The sequence below is a fragment of the Pseudoliparis swirei genome, chromosome 13 (assembly GCF_029220125.1).
Source record: "Pseudoliparis swirei isolate HS2019 ecotype Mariana Trench chromosome 13, NWPU_hadal_v1, whole genome shotgun sequence".
Taxonomy (NCBI): domain Eukaryota; kingdom Metazoa; phylum Chordata; class Actinopteri; order Perciformes; family Liparidae; genus Pseudoliparis; species Pseudoliparis swirei.
In genome coordinates this window covers 5,248,560-5,270,923 of record NC_079400.1, presented here as the reverse complement: position 1 = coordinate 5,270,923, position 22,364 = coordinate 5,248,560, and positions in this window count along the sequence as shown.

Genomic DNA, 22,364 nt, shown 5'->3' with positions numbered 1-22,364 from the left:
GCCAAATGGGATGAGGTTATTGTCTGGCTCCTTCATTGCAGTAATGCCGCAGTTTCATTAATTCAATTTTCCCTGACTCCATGTCGACCATGAATGTCTGCACATCATGAAAGATTGCTTTGACTGTGACAGTTTAGGGCAAAGTAGTAACCTTATTATCCCCTGGAAATTGATAAGCTCTGAGATGTGCGTCTTCTGCTTGATGCTCGAAGGGCGATAATGACCTGGGGGCAGCAGCTTCTATCTTCCTCACAGGTACAATCTTGTTTACCTCAATCCCCCGTCGACTCGCACCTTTCTCTCCCTAGAGACCTGATCTGGCTTCTTTATCCTTACCTCAGTCACCTACCTGGTCCCTTTCTCTAATCACAAAGCCTTTTGCTGCTCTCGAGCTCTGTGTTATCTGGAGGGGCAAGGCCTCCGGTACTCGCTGCAATTAACCTGGGGATTTGTGACCAAAACAGTCAGTGCAACGAGTGAGTCTCCATGTGCGAATAGTGCCAATGAGGCCCGGCTACCTGGCATCGATTAAATACGTTAACAGTCATGACAAAGACTCGTAAATACACATAAATGCATGTTTCCTACAAGGTGCTAAAAACATTGAGCTGACTTTCTGTGTCCAAAACAGCAAGGTCAGGTGAGATGTCAACATGTTTTCACGCCATTATTCTAATTCCCTTTTCCCAAGGTGGAAGCATTGCAAACTGAGGCTCCTGCAGCCATCTCTGATCACAACCAATCCACCGAATGACAACAGACAGCTTTAGTGATGCAGAGACGGGCGGACAGAGATGGATGGATCAATAGACGACTGCATATGCAGACGTGCCTATTGATAAACTCCTGCTGACAACGGGCGAACACTTTGGGCTCATCGGTGGAGATGTCAGTCATGCTGGCCATTAGTTTGCATGCATTTCAGGTCGGATGTCCTCAACCTGTGACCGTGGGGTACTAAGGCCAGCCTACAAGGCCCGTAACATGCCAAAACACTTTTTTATCACTTGTCAGAATCGATTCCACTTGGTGTCAATCCAGGCGTCTCTTCTACTGTATGTGACAAGGAATAAGGCAGCCTTGATCTCTGACAGTGATGAGCAGATTGATATACACGAGCGGCTGAAATGAGTCCGATATTGCCATCCCTTTCATGAATTGTGGTACTTCAAAAAAAAATTATTCATCAGAAAATTATTCATTATTTTTTTTTTTTTAATGACCACAATTTGAACGAGGGAAAGGAAATAGTCTGTGAAAGGGGTTCGTCATAGTAATGGATCCACACACTTTCCCCAGTTCTCAGTTCTACAGACCTGTGTAGTGTCTTTTAGTTTGTTGTTTGGGTTTTCCAGCCTTCAATCTTACTGGTAAAAAGCGGGCAGCTTTTTTCAGCTTTATTTAGATATTATGTCAGTGTTGGCTTTGCAGCTCGTTTCCACCCTCATGGCCCAAAAAAAATTTGAAATGCCAAAATGTGTGTATATTTTTTATTGCACTACCACTTGTATAATGGCTACACATATTGTACGTTAAGGTTTAATTTCCAATGTATAATAAAAAAGCAGTCTTGTCTTTGTATGCCTCCAGTAATGCTGGATACATTTCTTCTCAACACTGTGTTATACTTGACAAATCAGTGTAAACTTGAGGCCGTGCTCCAACCACTGACAGGTAATGGCTCGTCACTGTAAGAGCTCCCAACTAGCTCCAGAGTGGAGAAGTCAGGTTTATATTCTAACAAGGCCATTCTGGGTTGGGAATGGCAGTCAAATCTAAATTCTGCTCAGGGAGCAGAGAGAAAAATGCCTGATGAATTTGTCAATACTGCAGGAGTGATGGGGCTCATATGTGTGTAATGGACTGGATGCTTCTCAGTACAGATTGCCTGTCGAGATAGGAAACTATAATGAATGGCATGGAGGACCATCGTCATAAATATAAGGCATTTTTCCTTCATTTAAAAGACATGACATTGTTGGATAAAGCTCCAATATTTTTACCATATAGATTTGAGCCAAATACAGACATACAATGCAAGATTAGTGTTATGAGTTATTGTGTGTTTGACAACTGATCGTTAATGAAAATGAAAGCAAAAGTTAGAGATGTAAACAAATATCTAACAACCCTATAAAGCAACACATACTTAGAAACATTACACTATACATGTTATATAGAACATTTGTATTATTGGCTTGGAATTTGTACTGACCTGTCAAATAATTTTAGATAAAGAGTTTGTCCATATGATATAAATCTCTAATTATATGTGTGTCTCCAGTGATCATTGAAAATATGGCTTGTTTGATGGGTTTGCAACATTAATGATGTAAACAAGCATTTATCATCAGAAAACACAAATGATTTATCCCATTAGAGGCTCCGTCGTGTTATTTTGTATGGTCTTGTGGCGACATTCACATTTACAGATTGTAAGACGTACAGTAAAATGTAAAACATTGTATATATATGCCTAAATAATTATGCTAGTATAGAGGACTGACTCTAAATTTATTTATTAAATGATAACATTCCAATCTAATATCCTCTAATTTTTAGGATGATAGATTCAGAATTGAGCATTGGATGCCTTCATGGTTACCGTTTTTTTAAGGAGGGTGTAACAGAGAGGCAGTCTTGTGAAAAAGGGTTTAAGTAAAACCTTGGATGAATAATAGACTGCTTCCCAAGCAGCAGCACTCTTGGTGGTAGGAGGTTAATATTCTCACATGTCATTAGGTCTGCTGGCTCGACTGATGGCTCATTGAATCAGGCAGCAAATGATTTCCTCATGCTGCAGAGGACAGAGCGCTTCAAAGGGAAGGGGCTGAGGTCAGGACAGCACTCCGCTTTGATTAATGACCGGGGCTCAGCAGAGGTTGCCTGTAGGTAAGAATGTGACGGTGAATTGGATGTGAAGGGGACCGACTTTTAAGCCAGATTTGACCCACCTCCAGAAAAACTTGCAGATACCATCACACGGGTTGGGTTGATGGGCTGTGACTGAAAAGCTTGCTGACCCTCTGGCTTATACAATCATAAAAATGAAACGAGCTGGCTGACTGGCTTACCTGACATCACGGTAGTATTTAATCATTTTATACTCGAATAATGCATACGGAAATAGCCGCCATCACCTCTAAATGTAAATCTTAATGGGAATTTTAGTTCTTGACTTCCCACATCAGTTTTACTAAAGACATTCCATTCAAGTAAAAGTTGGTTTCTTGAAGAAAACAACAAAAAATTGAACTATCCGATGGTTTAACAGGAGTTGGGCTTAAGTGGGGATTAAAAACACCACCACCTGGGTTGTCATTCTCTTGGGCCCTATTATCACCCTCCTTATTAGTTTTTTAATCAGCAGAACAAAACGTGACCGCCTCAATCTTTGATCTCTCATGCGCTGACACAAATCCTTTCAAGCCTCCCGACGTTCCTCTGCTAAGGTAATTAGCACTAATTAAAAGGTTTCCAGCTGCCTGGTGTGCATTTTTTTGTTCCCCCACAACACATTGTCCTCACAGGTGCATTTCCTCTGTGTACTGTGGGCACGTCACTCACATTCCTCCCCACTTGTTCACAGAGAGTGATCAAGGAGATTAGGACTATTGTTTGGGGATGAAAAAGGAGTGAAATGCCTAACTTGTTGCCAATGGGAAGCCATTATAGGAGTTCAACCCCTTCTGGAAAAAAAGGTTGGGTCTTTCTATGCCTCAGCCGCAAGCAAAGGTTGTGCAGGACAGAATAACTTCTGAACTTTATCATTTACAGATTTCTCCATCATTACTGATTTAAAACAACATAGATGCTATTGTTTAAATTAAAATGGTTTTCATTTCCCCAGAACTTGTCAGCATGTTGAGTCATGTTCTTGCATGTTAGTATTTTGTGTTTGCCTGACTACTTTCTTTCAATGATAACTGATTATGGCAATGAAAACAGATTCAATTTCCCGAGATGTTTCCTGTTGCCTTTACTTAACCCTCCTGTTACCTTAGGGTCAATTTGACCCCATTCAATGTTTAATGTCGGTGTTCTTTGGGGTCAATTTGACCCCAGGCTGTTTTTCACTGTGTCAAACATATAAGAAATATCAACTTTTTTATATATTTAAAGGGCTATTTAGGTAGTCAACAAACAAACAAAGTACCTCACACTTAAACTTGGAAAACAATATTAATTCTAATAATTTTCTGGAGGTTTTAATTGCTGGGGTCAAATTGACCCCAAGAGTAAAATATGTCAGTAAATATAAATGTAACAGGAGGGTTAAATATTGAATGGGGTCAAATTGACCGGAGGTAACAGGAGGGTTAAGAAGAGCCGGCTAATCGCCACATGACGGCCAATCTTGTAAATTCACTTGCAAGTCAGGGAGCCCATAAACATCATTAGCCATCATTTCCCAGCCCACTTCAGTTACATGTGAAGCGTTCTTTATTGTGTAATGAGCCAAGAATCTGAAAAGATTGCCACTTCAAAGCCTCTCTTGAAAGCTGTCGCCCATGCAGCCTGCCGACAAGTCAAGCTGGGATTAAACGTCCCCCCCATAATCATTTCTTTGTTTTCAATGAGCCCATTGTTTATCTGCACCTTGGGTGACAGCCATCAAGGGCGCACAGTGCTGCGGAGGCTCGAGAAGTGGCGATACAGATACTTTACGTTCACTTCAGCACGTGTTCAAAGTTAGTTCTTTTTTTGTTCAGGGATGTTCGTACATCCTAGCACTTGGAAATTCAGATTTTGATTTGTACAGTTCCAAGGATTTCCTGACAAAGAAAAGACAGTTTAGAAGATTGAGGAAAAGAATATTTTGATATGCACATTATTTTACACTGTGGATATGGCACATGTGTTTCTGAAAAAAACAAAACTCAATGTATCCTTCTTTTATTTGGACTCATAAAGACAAAGAAAGATTGAAAACAAATCAGTAGGTTTTTTTCTTTTAGTTTACAACCATTTTAGGCTTGATTTAGAGCACACAAGAGTGACTGTAAGTCTTAATCAAGTCTTGCCCCAATTGATATGCTGAGAGATGCTCCCCTCCATCTTTTCTTAGAAAAACAGACCTTTGTCCAAGACCAGCAGTGTGTCATCAGCTCTGGGCCCCCAGTGAGGCAGGGAGATTGAGCCTCGGCAGCAGGGGGACACGTCTCAGGGCCTTTAAGAACTACAGTAAATCTTCAAACAATTTATCCAAACAATGGCCGCTGTGTAAGGAGGGAGAAAAGACACAGGAAACAGATGAATAAGCAACATCAATTACCAGGCCCTGACCTTGAGAGCCCTGGACCAAGCCGCACATTTCACACAAAATGACTGCAGATTGGGGCTGACAACCCCGGAGTGGAGGGCGAGCCCTCACAAGGTTACCCAACATGCATGCATTGGGGACCAGGCAAGTGAGGGAGGATGATTCAGAGGGAGGTGGGGGTGAGAGGTAAACAAGCTCTGGATGAGAGATCAACATAATAGATGTTTGTTATTTTAATGTTAGACACAATTGTGCTCAATTTGAGCACTTAGGCTGACAAAATGGCCACTAGTGAATTACAAGAGAAAAATGGATGCAGACAGCAAAATAAGTCTGAAGTTGTAAAGATCTGTGAAGACAAAACATCTAAAAGGCTAAATCTTTTTCAGAAAAAGCACAGATTGTAAGGAACCTGTGTCTTTAAAAACATCCTTTTTCCTCTCATCAAAAAGACTGTAAATACAAACAGCCACATGGGAAGTCAGACTGGGCTTTGCACCTTCTGTGAATAACACATGGAGAATGTCTTAAGTCGAAAAGTTATCAACATGGGCAGCTCAAAGACAGTAGAAATACCACAAACACATTACTGTTGCTATTTACACAATGAAACATATTGCCTTCCAGTTTGTTTGTGAACAAACATGTAGCACGGACACAAATCTGACAACAACTAATTTGGGCTGTGTGCTCTTGCTAGCATTGGGGGTAACATTCTTATAATGAGTAAACCCTGCCATGTCTTAAAAGAGATGTCTTCCCAATTCTCCTGTCACAGTGTATTCTTGACGCTGACAATTCATTCAGGAGATAAGCAGACAGCAGCGAGAGGCATTTAATTCAAGTGTTTGTCCCCAATCAGTAACATATCTATTCCACTTTTAGATCAATGACACATAATCATCCGACTCTTGGAAAAAGGCCACCATCAAGCTGTGTTTAACTACTGAAAGGGGATGACCTCTTGACCTCATAATGCCCTCCGTGAACACTGTAGTAATTAATTGCCTGACAACACACCCTGCACGATGACATCCAGTTGATCTGAACAAAACAATAGATTCATGCTTTTTGCATACCGAACACAACACACAACATTAATTCAATCTGAGTTGCCTCCAATTAGCCAGACAAGCTAGAGGTGCAAAGCCCAGTCCGACTTCCACTGAGAATAAAAGAAATGACAGAATGAAAGTGCAGTGACGCAATAAGTCTGGATCAGACATTTTAGCGTTGTAATATTAACATTACCATTAACATACTACTTGCACTAAAATAATTGTCAGATAATGTCATTTATCAAGAAAAAATGCCAAATATTCACTAGATTTCTCAAACTTTAAGAATTGCAGCATCTTCTTCATTTTCCAGTGAGTAAACTAAAAACAGAACAAAAATGTGCATAGCCTTGGATGGTAATTGTTCACATTTTGCAACACTTAATACACTAATAGATTAAATTTAAAAAAAATGGTGACGGATTAATCGATTAAGTAAATAATTGTTAACGACAGCTCTTGTGACTAATTAGCAGTCTTATGAGCATTTTAATTACGTAAAACAAAGATTAATGAATAGATTAACTCTGTCGTGTGGTATGCATAGCTGACCAGTCTCAATATTGATTTTTTTTTGTTGCCATAGTAGTAAGGCTCAATGAATATGCGAACTGCTAATAAAGTACCTGAGCACTGCAGCTAAAATTAAAGCTATCAAAGTCTATTTTCCTCAGGAGTGTTGACTGAAGCTCTGTCTGAATTAGTGCACCCTTTAATTACGACCACCTTAAATCAGAGGCCTGAATCCCGACTTGTTTATGCTCTGCATGCCCTCGCTCAACACTGTGTGGAGAAATGAGTTGACAACCTTCCTGTTTCTGCATTTATTGTCACAACATTAGCAGAGTCCCCAGACTTTCTACTGCTGGAGGGGACCAAATTGTAAAGCATTACTCACCATAATGCATATGCTATAATCACAGAGAACTTACTTAAAATTCTATCCACTTTGGCATCATTATCATGTATCAACATAATGAATGACTCCTTCAGAGTATGGTAATTATAATTTGATAAATCATCAGCAGAAAATTAACTAGATGTCAAAACATTCATGGGGAAGGGTGATGAATCGAGGATGATTGTGGTGATGAATTGTGTTAATCTACGCGGTATGTATCCAGTGAAATGGCTAAACAGCTCAAGATGGATGGGGCACAGAAGCTGCAAGTTCAGAAGCTGCAAGGTCAGACCACAAAGCTGCAGAATGGGGGAGAATATAGAATAAAAGCAGCTTCTGATATTAGGCCATTTATTTTAGTCTGTTTGCTTCATAAATACCCATCTATTGACGGCACTGTTGAAATAATTAGTTGATTAATCCATTTGTTGATCAACGGAAAATTAAAAGACAACAAATTTGATACTCATTTGGTCATTTATATATATTGATTTATTCATTAAAGTGAAAAAACATTTCCGAGTTCCAATTTGAGGATTTGCTACTTTAAAAAAAACACTAATATGTTTGGATTGAAGTTCTTTGGTTGGGAAAAAATAAGCAGTTTGAAAACCTCACCTGGGGCTTTGGAACTTGCAAAGGCCACTTTTTAGCAATGTGGGGATATTTTATCAACTAAAAGATGAATTCATTAATCAGATAACAATATTTTGCTGTATAGGAGAAGACATTGCATTGTGTTGTGCATGGTGTACTTTCTGCCCTACTACCTCAAGATATTAAACAAAAATACAGGTCATGCACCCTCCCTTACGCACACCCAGAATTGTGATTCCGTCTTGGATGTTTCCGATGTGAAAGATGTGTCTGCTAAGTGGGAGAGGTCAAACATGAGTCCAGATATTTATTACATGTGCTGAAAGCAGATGGAGGCAACACATTCATCACAGCACCATGTCACTGAGGTAACACCCGTTCCCCATAAAAAGTGGCTCCCTCTCCCCAGCATGGGCACTGGCCTCGACTGGTGTTTACAGCGACCAACCTTTGGTCGGGTCCGGCAGCCAGTCGCCTTAATCATCCCCACCTCGCTCCTCCCGGCTCCACCGACTGTGCTCATTTTTTTAAACTTTGGCTTTTATCAATACTATTTTCTTTGTAGCTGGGGAGATATTAAAGCCACAGCAGGGCAAAGCAGGGCGTTTCTGACACTTGCTCCCTCATTTATCAGTACCCTTCATAGAGGAGTCAGTGACAATGAAAAGATTTCACAATACCGCCAGGCAGAAAATCATTCCACCAGTCATCCATCATGTTCAGCCCAGCGGCCGTTCCACTGACCTAATCGGTAATGCCTGGCTGCATGCTGGAGACTTCTTAAAGCCCCCACCTTCATTAGGCCTAGTTAGAATGAGGGTGTCATCGGGCTAACACCCCGTTACTGGGTGGGACCTACATGTCATGCGAAACCTTACCATTTGAATTTAAAAAGCCTAATGTCCATACCCCCCAAGCCCAGGAGAGGATGAACTTATTCCATCCATGAATCAAGACAATCTTGGACAGGCAATAATAATTTCATATTTGGTATGGTTAAAAGATTTATCCTTTCATGTATCCTTGGGGGGAAAAAGACTCCAACAAACGAGCGAAAAATACACACTATTAAGTATCCAATACACAACTGGCACATAAAACTACACCAACGGAAAAAAAGCGGCGATAAATATTTCACGGTGCTCCCAACAGAGATAATTTATGTTTTTATTTCAACGCAATATTTTTTTCTGGGATGGGGGTTAAATCGGCCTAAATCAGTCTCTTGTCTGCACCAGTTTCCCTCCTCCCACTGAGGGGCGGTAGGTAGAGGTTCAGCCAGGTCGCACAGCTGCTGAGAGTTTGGATCCCGCTCTGTGGCTCTGCCAGCCACAAGTTCAGGCCGCACTCTGGTGAACGTTAGTTAACACACAGGAAGACAGCGGGAGGGGGGTTTAGGAGTGCTCTCTGACCCAACACTGGCTATTATAGAGAGATTATTCCCTAACCCCCACAGCGGAGTTTTCTGGCACATTTCCCTTATCTGCACCACTTCTGCTGCTCCATCTATCACGGCTGTCTGCTGTGACCTGTCTATTTTGTAAGTCACTCAAGTAAAACTGTGTTCATCTTGCCAACATTTGGGTCAAATTAAGTTTCAACAAAGATCTTCATTGTTTTATATTTAAAGAGAATGTAAAACAGACAATCCTCCCAAAGTGGCACCAATACCATAAGAAAGGGAGATCATGAAGCACTTGGGGCAATAGAACAACTTTACATGAACTTTGTCTTTTTTATTCAAACTAATTGGGCTGAATTGTTTTTAAAGATGTCCACGTTAGCCTTAAGACAGACCGTCAAGAGACCCTCGATGAACTCTCAGGCCAGCTGCAAACTAGGAATGTGAGGATTTTGGAAATGATGTCAATAAGAAACCAAGAACAGCCAAAATCCCCAAAAAGCAAACAGTGTGCATTGTATTAAATGACTGCTGCACTTTGGAGGTTATAGTTGGCACAAGTAGAAGATCAACCAAGAAATAATGAGAGAAAAATAACCTTTAACTTAACTAGGGGGGGGGGGGAGGCTACAATTCCTGGAGCGTTTGAAATGGTTGTGTATTGTGCTACGATGTGCCTTGCCTTGTTTGTAGCCACAGGCAGAGCCGTGGTTTGTGGATGCTGCTCAGCAGAGGTGTTGAGGCTGTCTGAGACCTGCTGATTGGCCAGAGGGTTCTTGCCTGACCCCGTGTATATTCAACATGACACGCGAGCAGATAGAAGAAGGTGCGGCACTGTCAGTGCATGACATACATGCGTTTACTTTTAGACTGCGTTTACATTGTGCTTTACCGAGGGGTGATTGCTTTTAAAGATTCTGCTATCAAACATGCATTCTGGGTCAGTTGTGCTACACCCGCTCAGTTTTCTCTATTTATTCATTTTTCGGTAATGCATTAATCTCCCCAATGTTGTTTGGAAATAGTGGATTACACGGGTGGGGAAAGTAACGACTTGTGTTTATTTTTGTTTTTTAACCTAAGACACTTGTGGCATACTTTAATCTAGCATATTTCATTATTCACTATTGAAGCAAACGGGAGATCACACCCTAAATCAACGTAAAGTGTTAACATGACTTCCATTTCGGTGGTTTAATAAACACATCTTGCATGTAGATCTTCTTTTAAATACTAAGTTGGCGTGTTGGTTGTTGCAAGCTGATCAGGTTAAATGATGATGTAAACAAAAAAAATACTGAGAATGGTGTCAGTCAGAAAATATTCCCTAAACCTAAAATGTTCATATCCTAATATTCTGCTAACTATCAGCAATTATCTCCCTGTCAAAGCTCCAGGTGACAAATTCTCCCCATATCCCGCCTGGCAGTATCATCAACTGGACATGAGCTTCATGTGATGGAAACTAAATCACTGGCTCTGCTCACAGTCCTGACAGACAAATGGGGTGCCTTGGAAAAGCTAGGCCCATCACTCTGGGCTGGGGAAGAAAAAAAGTATTTCCCTCCCAGCTGACCTTTTTTTTTATTTGCTGAGAGAGGAGATTAAATACCACAGATTCTGTATGTATGGTCTGTTTCCAAAATATGAGAATTATTAATGGCTTTTGCAGAGGGCCCGTTTAATCTTCTGCCAAGTTGCAGTCATCGTTTTTACCTTGGGCTGGTTTCTTCTTACAGATGGTCGCAGAAAAACAGGAACTGTGCTTTATCCTTCCAGCAAAGGAAGTGTGTGGGCAGTAGCTAGGTGGCAATAATATGACAGAATAATCATCCCTCTTGAGGCGACATGTAGCATTATGATGGCAACAGTATTGAGAATATTTACAACTCTGTGTGAATGGATGTGAATATTCTATTGACCCGGTAAAGACGGCAAACACATCTCAACAATATGAGATGGCGCGGCTGTGTCCAGACGCCGTCGAGGTAGCTCCGCGGAGATTGTGCGCTCTTTTAGTTTTTGTGTTTTTTTTAAATATTTTCTTTGCCACAAACACATCGGCACTAACAGCATACGACCGCAGCACACTTTTGGACATAAACTTTTGCGCAAAACAAGGGGTTTTGTCCACTTTTTCCATCGATCCAGCGTGGCCGGCGGAGATCGTACGAGCGAACCACAACAACAACAGTGGAGCCGCTACTACGGGAGACGACGAAACATCGAGGAAACGGAGCGGAATTCGAACAGACTGAGAGTTCAAGCCCACCGTCCACCTCTGCCCAGCATCCTTCTTGCTAACGTCCAGTCTCTGGAAAATAAGATGGATGATGTTAGGGCAAGGATCAGATTCCAACGGGACATGAGGGACTGTAACATCTTTTGTCTGACGGAAACATGGCTGACCCGCTGGTGCCGGATCGAGTCATATGCCCAACCGAGTCCTTCTCTGTTTTCCGTGCAGACAGAACGGAAGAGTCTGGTAAATCTAAGGGTGGAGGGGTTTGCTTCATGACTAACAACAAGTGGTGCGACCCCAAGGACATTAAGACTCTTTCTCGTTCCTGCTCCGAACCTGGAACATCTGACGATCTCATGCCGTCCATTCTACCTTCCCCGGGAGTTCAGCTCGGTCATCACCACAGCCGTCTACATACCACCACAAGCGGACACCGACGTAGCACTATCGGACCTACATGATGTGTTATGTCGGCATCAGAACAAGTATCCCGACGCGGCTGTGGTGGTGGCTGGGGACTTTAATAGGGCAAACCTAAAAAAAGTCATGCCGAACTTTCACCAGCACATTACGTGTGCTACCAGAGGGGAAAGAACATTGGACCACTGCTATACGCCATTCAAGAGAGGCTACAAGGCTGTCTCTCTCCCTCCGTTCGGCAAATCGGACCATGCCGCCATTTTCCTGCTTCCGCAAAAGATCGCGCGGGAAGCGGTAGTGACGAGGAACGTAAAGCGGTGGTCTGACCAATCAGAGGCTGAGCTACAGGACGCTCTGCGTGTCGTCGACTGGGACATGATCCAATCCAGTTCCAGTGACGTCAGCGAGTTTGCGGAAGTAGCAATGAGCCTCATAGCAACGCTTAGCGGACACCATCGCCCCACGGTAAAAGTTAGGGTCTTTCCTAACCAAATGCCGTGGTTTGATAGATCCAACCGTGAAGCTGTGATCGCCTGCATTGCTGCCTATAACTCCGGTCTTGTATCCGGCAACATGGACGAGTACAAGGCAGCGGTCCATGGACTGAGGAGGGCGGTGAAGAAGGCCAAGAGGAGGTACCGAGACAGAGTGGAATCACAGATGGAGCAGCGCGACACCAGGCGCCTATGGCAGGGGCTACGGACTATCACAGACTACCAGAGCAGACCCCGCGCAATGGTGAGTGCCGACGCATCCCTAGCGGACGACCTGAACTCATTTTATGCACGGTTTGAGGCTAGCAACAACAGCGCTAGCTCGCCGCTAACAACAACACCGTTAGCGTAGCCGAGGTGAGTTCTACCGCTGGGGATGAACACACACTCTCTGTGACCGAGCACAGTGTGAGGAGGGCTCTGTTGAGGGTGAACACCAGGAAAGCTGCAGGTCCAGATGGCATATCTGGGCGAGTACTGAAGACCTGTGCTAACCAGCTAGCTCCAGTGTTCACCACAATATTCAACCTCTGCCTGGCTGAGTCCGTGGTCCCCGCCTGCTTCAAGAGATCCACTATTGTCCCTGTGCCCAAGAATGCTTCTCCAGCATGTATGAATGACTACCGACCGTGGCCCTCACCTCGGTGGTCATGAAATGCTTTGAGAGGCTGATAAAGGACTACATCTGCGCCCTACCGCCTTCCTCCATGGACCCGCTGCAGTTTGCTTATCGCCCAAACAGATCCACGGATGATGCTGTCTCCCAGGTACTGCACACCACACTCTCTCATCTGGACAGCCAGAGGGGGGGCTATGTGAGACTGCTGTTCATTGATTATAGTTCAGCTTTCAACACCATAGTCCCTCCAGACTGGGCGGCAAGCTGATTGAGCTGGGACTGAACACCCCCCTGTGTGCTTGGATCCTGGACTTCCTGACTGCCAGGCCACAGGTGGTCAGGGTGGGCAGACACACCTCCAAACCCCTCACCCTGAACACAGGATCCCCCCAGGGCTACTGTACTCCCTGTACACACATGACTGTGTGGCCAGGTTCAGCTCCAACACCATCATCAAGTTTGCGGATGACACAGTGGTGGTGGGCCTGATCTCCGACAACGACGAGAAGGCCTACCTGGAGGAAGTTGCTGATCTGTCACTCTGGTGCCAGGACAACAGCCTCATCATGAATGTCACCAAAACTAAGGAGCTGATTGTGGACTTTAGGAGGGTACAACAACAGAGGACGTACTCACCACTGGGGATTAACGGGACTACTGTGGAGAGGGTGAGCGGGTATAAATACCTGGGAGTCCACATCACCGAGGATCTGACATGGTCAACAAACACAGACACTCTGGTGAGAAAGGCAAGGCAGCGCCTCTACCACCTCAGGCAGCTGAGGAAATTTAAAGTTTCCCAGAGGATCCTTCAGTCCTTCTACTCTGGAGCTGTAGAGAGCGTCCTGACAGGAAGCATCACAGCCTGGTTTGGCAACTGCTCCGCTCAGGACAGGAAGGCTCTGCAGAGAGTAGTGCGTTCGGCTGAACGCACTATTGGAACTACACTCCCCACCCTGCAGGACTTGTACACCAGGAGGTGCAGAACCAGAGCCGGCAGGATCATGAAGGATCCTCACCACCCCAACAACAGACTGTTTCAGCTGCTGCGGTCAGGCAGGCGCCTCCGTAGTCACGCTGCAAGAACAGAGAGACTGAGACGGAGTTTCTTTCCTCAGGCCATCAGGACTGTGAACTCCGACCTCACCAGGACCCCCACATAGACCCACACAACTGCCCCTCTTAGGCACACACACACACACACACACACACACACACTTACTGTAAATATTGTGTTGTTTTTTATTGTAAATAGTGTGTACTTGTTGCCCTTGCACATTCCTGCTGAGCATTGCCACTTTCATTTCACTGCACACCCTGTGTGTGTATGTGACAAATAAAACATCTTGAATCTCTTGAATCTCTTGAATCAACAAATGAGCTGCTGCGGACGCTTAATTGTTTCACACCTCCACCAGGACTTTTCTCTCTGCTGCATGGCCATTTTCACCAGCTGAGGATTAATATCTCATGTTGTTATGAGCAGTGTGCTAGTTTGGACCCAGAGATGCGAGAAAGCACACCTCCCCTGAAGTGTGCATACCTACAGCCACATGCCACTTTTCACACAGAGGCCACAAATCAAGTCCCAAAGCCAGAAAGACGACTCAATCACAGGAGCGTGACACAACTAGTAAATTATTCCCCTGTCTTTTTGACCTCGTGTCCTTTTGAACTTTGGCTGAACAAGAGACCTGCTTGGTGGATTTAAAAAGACACAAGTAAAGTGCATTTGCAGTTGCATTGCTTTATTTGCATCTCACTGAAATGAGCTCTGCTGGCTGTGTCAGCACCGCGACCCCTTTACACTTTACTTCTCTTACATTCTACTTCAGCGGCAGATAACCGAGGACATTAGTGTCATGCAACAAGCGAAGCCTGAATGAAAAGACAGCAAAGTGTATTGATGCAACTGTGATTAGCACCAACTATAAATACAGTATTTGACTTTATTACAAATATTGTCGATACGATACAGTCGGCAGGGTCACCTTGTGCGTAATATGAAGAGCCAAACATGGTGTGTTTTACGCCAGGAGTTTCGTAAATTCAGAGATGACTCGGTGCCGGTTACAGGATGTGTCATTCATTGAGGCTTACTTAGACACCTGTGACTCACTGTGTGTTTTTGATTCCACATATTCTTCTTCCTCGTCAAAAGCTGGTGCCCACATTACTCACAATGTAATTCGACTGCTGACAGATGTGAATGTTATACAAGAAGCAGCTTATGTAACCTTGAGCTGCTAGCCTCGTGCAGAAATGAGGAGTAGGCTATAGATGTCGGGAGAGCCAACTTCTGTAACTCCACACTATTTTTTTTACAAACTTAAAGTCTTCTGCCCCAACTGACCACACTTGAGGCCATTTATCAGATTTCTCACCGTTTCTGAAGCCACTAAAGGAGTCATACACCTTCTTCACATGTGAAGCAGCAGAATGCCCAAAATCAGCAAACGTGATGTCTAAAACTGACAGACCTCCCCTTTAATCAGGGTCAGTGTGGGATTGATAAAAGTGATATCTGCACTGACCTTTGCCCTGAAGGGGTTTGCACAACACATTTAGAGATTGCCCACTTGCTAAGGACATCTGTGGCAATAACCCAAGATAGGTGACAAAAGCTGAGCTATAAAACAAAGCTCTATCAATTAAATGACCAAAAATAGTTATCAGCTTTGAGTGACTGAAAGACTGAAAAACTGGTTACACTTCACAAGATAAATTGAGGAGCAATTCTGGATAATCTTAGCTTCAAGCCATTGCTCTTTCATGATTAGAGGCAGTAGACGTGGAGGATTGGGCGCTTAGTGAGGACACCCCCCTATTCCCTGCACCCGAAACTGGGAGGATATGCTGAAAGTGTTGGTCTTAGAGGGCTCATAGAAGGCTTGATGGTTCTGTACTCCTAGCTGGAGAAAGTTATGAGGGAAAATGAATCATCTGATACTTTGCTTGCCACCACGACCCTTACTCAGGATAGATGATTGAAACATGTCTGGGTGAATGAATAGGTAAATCTCACATCAGCAGTTACCTGTCATGAAACGCAATGCAAGTAATACCCAAGCTTTCTTCAGGTTTCCTTTGAAAGGGGATTGAGTTATTGATACAGAAAATCTATCCACCAGCTCCCCTGTGAGGGATCAAAGCCACCAGAAACTGCCTGTTACATAATGGTCTCTTTGCCCTTGGCATTCAGTGGGCTCCGGCAAGGAATCTATACTGAGGGACATTCATGTTCCTCTGGGATCCAAAATGTAATTAATAACTTCTCCTGTTCCCACTATCTTTACCAATATATCACCTGGCAGCGTCCGCACACACAGAGAGAACTTCAGTCGCCTTTTCTCTCTGACCTTGGCATTTCTTCTCAGACGCCGATTATTGATACTTTTCTGGCTGTGGTGCCTCTCCTCATTTGTCATGATTATTGCTGAATTTTTAAGCTGTCATCCGTGAGCATGGATCAATGGTTGTCGACTTCCCCTTTGTCATATTGGCAGCACAAACAGCCCTTCCTCTCTAAATGAGGCTCCTCTTGCTTTTCTATCTATTAGCTGTCTGTCTTACTGGGCACTTGATCCTTTGTTAGGTCAGTCTATACATCATTCCTCCAATCAAAGCTTGACACCTTTATATCATGCACGGGCAAGGAACAAGCAGAGGAATGAGCCGTGTGTCGTATGTGTTTTTTTAGAAATGTACATTCACTAATACTGCATATATTTAAGCATACAGCAGAAATGCGTGCCTCTCAAGGTCAGAGCCGGACTCCTTAAAGATAATAGGCTTCTGTGGAATACAACAAGAGAGCCGGAATTCACTTTGAATTGCATTTATAATAGGATGCAGTTGACAATCCAATTGCTCAAGTGTCAAATATTCCTTGTAATAAGGCCAGATGTGTCATACTGATTAATGAATTGTCACAGCAAAAGGAACCCGTTGTAATGGTAGCAGCCACGAGCGGCTGACGATCCGTCTCATTCGACTGCGCGGTTTGTACCTGTAGCCGGGCCAGTGGCACGCCGGCTTCACCCGGCGGCTCTACCCCGTTTGCACCTATTCCACCATATTCCTGCTTCCTCCCTCGACTGGCTGAACAGGTCTGACAGGCGGATTCTTTTTCATTTCAATGTATTAAAGGCACTTTCCTGCTCTGACAGCCTGCTCTGTTCTGCCACCTTCTAGCTGGGGCTTCACACTACTCTGGGCAGCCACTGCGTCTTGACAGACCACTGTCACTTCCCATCATCCTCTCTGTAGATCCTGCTCTCCCCCCTCTAAGCACGCAGACCCACTTTCCCACCAGTGCAATTATTTTTTTTGACAAGCCATCCATCAGCTTTAACTTTAAAGCACTTTCCACTGATACCCATTGTTACAGTTCTGTGCCTTTTTATGCGGGCGGCAGGAGAGAATATGATACCAGACATTCCAGACTACCCGACCATGTAAATGTACTTTGTTCTGTTCTTTATTTCCAATTTTCTGTTTCATTTTTGTCCTATTAGGCATATTTGTTGTGCATAATATGCCCTTGTCAAATCCAATTAACATGTCCTAGCTAGCACTGCAAGAAAAGGTTATAATTCGGCAGTTTCTTGAAAAGCGGGGGGCTAAAGTCGGACCTAAATGCGCAGCTAAATTTACTCTTAGGGGCCGATCACACCAGACGCGACTTGTAAAAGCGCTTCAAAAACGCCTTGGCAAAAAACGCGGTCGAGCAAAACAGCGTGCGCAACCGGGCGATAAAACTTCCTTTACAAAATGGATTCAATCAGACGTCGCGCTCTTGCCCTTGCTGTGTTGTTGGATGAGGAGGAGGAAAAATCCCCAAAAGGTTGTGGGTTCACGATATTTTTAAAAAAAAGGAAAGAGTACGGCGAATGCCACCATCTATTCCACGAATTGGGTCTCGATGATGAGCGCTTTCAGTTGTACTTTCGGCTGAGCAGGAGTCTGGCTGCCTTGGCCGAATGAGCTTAAAAGTTGCGAATATTTGAACTTTTATGCGCAACGTGCGTCATTTAAAAAACGCTAGCCTGAAAAGCGCGCCGTAGGCCTACCATTGGAAAACAATGGTTTTGCTCGCGACGCGTTTCGGAGAGTCGCCCCTTACTCTCAGACAGTATCGTCACACTGGGATATACTTTGTGCTATAGTCCATGATGGGTAACATCTAACTATTAACAGTTGAACACAGAGTTGGTGTAAAGATCTTCTAGCATCACCAACTCGGCCACAAACTTGTTTTTTGTACCGTCAGATTGACACAGGAGAGAGCCTGGTGGCTTGGGGCCGAGTCACCATCATTAACTGACATCAGCACTAACACCCGACCAAGCTGATCCATCCTGCCCAGGCCTATATAATTAGAATGACAGCTGAGAAAATTTGGTCTGATTCAGAATCTGTCTTATGCCGCGAGGAGCCCTCATTACTATCTCAGTGCAAGAGTTAATGATGAGAGGTGGGAGCAGCATCTGGGGGACTTAAGGAGACGCTCTCTCCCTCTGCCCCTGACATTTGCAATGTCCTAACAACTGGGCCACCTATGGCCCTCAGTGGTCCGTCCAGCTGACACGCTCTGTGAGCAGAGAAACAATGACATTTGGTGCCAATCCAGGTCGGTGTTGCCTGCTTATATCCTGATTGACGACCACTTCGACCAATCTTTTTACTGAAGGGTTACTAGAAGGAGCACGAGTGGAATTATGATGAAAGATGACATCCCTGACATATATATCAAATTCAGCTGTAATGTCCATTTGTTGATCTTATATGATCCCAAAAGGTTTGATGACAAAAACATATTACTGTAGGATTTAAGTTTTGAAACCGATTGTTTTCACGATGATTCAATATTTCATACATTTTATAAAATGTCATTCACAAGTTTCAAGAGTCTTGTCCGAAAAGAGTATAAAAAGCAGTTGTGCAGGTGTACCTAATAAAGTGACCAGTGTGTGTGTGTGTGTGCGTGCGTGTGTGTGTGTGGCGCCAGCTCCTTGGATACGAAACTACAGAGCTCATCAGATCGAGCAAGCAACAAACAAACTGTTTACCTGAACCCGTGCAACAATAACAAAGTGTGAACATATGGCTCTGAAGAACCCAGATGGTCCGATCACTCCTACTGACTGTTAACTTATCTCCTCTATCATGAGATTTCAGAGCCGTTCAACAAGTAAGCAGATGTTGATAAGATTTAATGACAAAATCCTCTTTCAGTCTCGAGACCTTGATTTGCTGTTTATTGGTTATTATAAGCATTAAGAGCAGTGTGTAATCTCGCTGACATGTTGGGTCTGTGCGTGTGCATAATCAGCCAGGGAGCTAATAGCATGCAGGTTGTCACAGCTGTTAAAGACAGAGAGACACAATGCCCTAAGTGACAATATGTCAGTGATTGTCTAGCAGATGAAACCGTGGATATTAATAAATCACAGTGACCCCTACCTGAAGCCAAACAGATGCAACACCTGGACATGTAAATTCTTGAGTAATAGATGCCATAAATTTAAATCAGAAGACCTCCAATTTAATAACCGAGCAGACAGCTGCAAGTGGGAGCAACCATTTGGTTTCATGTAAAAGACAGTTTTGGAATACCAAGTATTTTTTGCACCCATCAATCAACTTTAAAGTGTACAGTGCCGGGCAAGCAACTGCAATCCTGCACTGTCATTTCTGTTCTTTGATTATACACAGTGTATATCAAAGTGCAGTAGTGTAGTTAGGTATGTGAGGTGAGTAGTGTGTTTGTCAGGAACAGTGGCTGGCTGGCAGCAGGGGGTTAACCTCCTGGCTGCTGTCAGTGTATTAATCACCACTGATGTGTGTTGTAAAAGGATTGCTGCAGGAAATAAAGACACCATGGTGTCAGCTGCAGTGCCCTGATGTGACTCCATCAGACAAGAGGATGCGTATTGACAGGGTGAGAAGGGGGGACGGACCGAGAGAGAGAGAGCGAGAGAGAAAGAGGGAGCAATCAGTCCTTGAGTCAGTCACCTTGGCACTGACGCAATGTCATGAAAGTCCACACCATTATTTCTCCGGCCACACATGAGCATTATTTAAACTCAAACATCGACCAGGGTATGAATGTCAGTAGAAGGTCACCCACCTACAACCCCCACCCCAACACACACACACACACACACACACACACACACACGTGCATGTTCCTATACAGCAATGCACACATGTAGGTCAACATCAGCAACAAAGAGAAACTGCTCATTAACAGGAAAGGAATCAACGACATATCAAATCAATCGATCCTTGTATCATGTTAAAATCCAAGCATCTCAAATTTGAAATGTGTCTATTAATACTAGAGCAATTTGTCAATGAATCCATTAATTGATTGACGGAAAGTGAATAAGAAGCATTTTTAATTGATTAATTGTCATTTTTAAAGCGGATTATCAGTTGACGGCTCCAGTTTCTCCCACGTGACAGTTTGCTGCTTTTCTGTCATATTTGATGTATAGATACTAAATATATGTTTGTTGTGGACAGATCCCCTGAACTACATAACCTTGAGCTGTGGGGAAATATAATGGGAACTTTGACTAATGTCTGACATGTCATCGACAAAACGATGAAAGAATTAATTGATAACATAATTGGCTGTTATTTGTAGCCCGATTTTATAATTTTGTAAAATTATTCCCTTTAGTGTTCTCTGAAATTTGCTTTCTTGCCTTTGATTTATCGGTATGCTGACTGTGTTACACAACATGGTAGAAAGTTATTTTGCAGACTTGAAGCTACGAAGCGGAACTTTCATTTGATGTATTTTTTGGCGATTGTTGTAGACAAGAGGCGGCAGTTTCAACAGAGTCCCTTTCGAAAACATTTGTACTGAAGCAAGCTCTAGCAATCTGCCCGGCACAGTTCTGGTTCTGGTTCTCCCTCGCCTCCCTTTCCTTCAGCAATACAGTCTGAGTCGCCGGCAGAGCGGCAAGGCAAAGCTCCTGGCAGGAGGAGGAGCAGAGCCAGATCTGGGTCTGTCCAGAGATTTTACAGCTCTTTTATTTCAGCCCGTGTACAACTATGTCACACTCCTGCAGTATTTTCTCTGATTGTCTCATAATGACGCAGATGGGTTGACATTGTAGTTACTTAAAAGCCAAGAGTGTCTCAGACAGCCGCTAATGGGAGCCCTGTGTGCAGGTATCAGATGCCAAGGGTTGTGACAGAGCGTCGCTAAGTGACGCTCTGGGAAGGAGAACAGGCTGTTATTTCCTGACATTTTAAAGGCTAAATGGTTAATAAGAAGAAGAAAAAACTAATCGATAATGACAACATTCAGTATTTGGACACATGCGCACATGCACCCCCTGCACCCCCACCCTTCACCCCTCGACAGAACTGTCAGTGGCTCAAAGCACTCAAAGCACTGAAGCCATTCATCACACACACTTTCAGCCGACGTGGGCACAAAGCCATAACAACAATACACATATTGCATGACCGCTGGCATTTTAGGCAGCACACACAATTGAACTTCACTGCATAGTCCTGCTAAATACTCGGAAGTTCTACATTTCATGATAGACGATGCCCACTGCTCAAACAAATACAAATGAAGTTCTTGGGTTAGATTGACATTCATAGTTGGTTGTACTTTAATGAGCAATAATGACTGCCTCAGTATTCCTATTAATTACATGCTTCTTAGAGATCTGACCGCTACTACATGCCTCAAAAGTTGAAGTAATTTAATATGATCCATTTGATGTTATATGGCATATACATGAAATTATCAAAGTGAATGTGCAAGTTATCAAATTAAGAACGCTGGCTTCTACCCATATGTTATACTGTTATAATTCGTAATGACTGCAATGATTCAAAATGATACAATATACTTTTTTTTTTAATGTCAATGTATTCAAATTGAGTCGAAATTAGTCAATGACTTCAGTAATGATTGAAATTGATGGATTAGAGAGAAAAGGACAATATCTGCATCTACCATGAGCTGAGATGATGAGGCATTGTGAGTTTAATTGACGGTATATTTAGTATATTAAGTGTGTTTATGTATTCATGTGTGTACAATATATTATTAATATAAGTATACATCTCCTATGATGGACTTTCCAGCTTTTGTCGATTATTTGGACTAATCAAAATGTGGTTTATGTTCACAATAGTTCCTACTGTAGCCTCGCTGCTAACACTAACACGTGGAGGAAAAGAGAGAGAGAGATGATTCTCCTCTGTACGGTTATCTTAGAGAGGCAGCGGCTCTGACTTCCTTGACCCTTCTTGGTAGACTACCTTTCCAACCTGCCTCCAAAAGGAGGGTTATTTAAGAAACAATTAGGAGCATACACAAAGCAATTTGC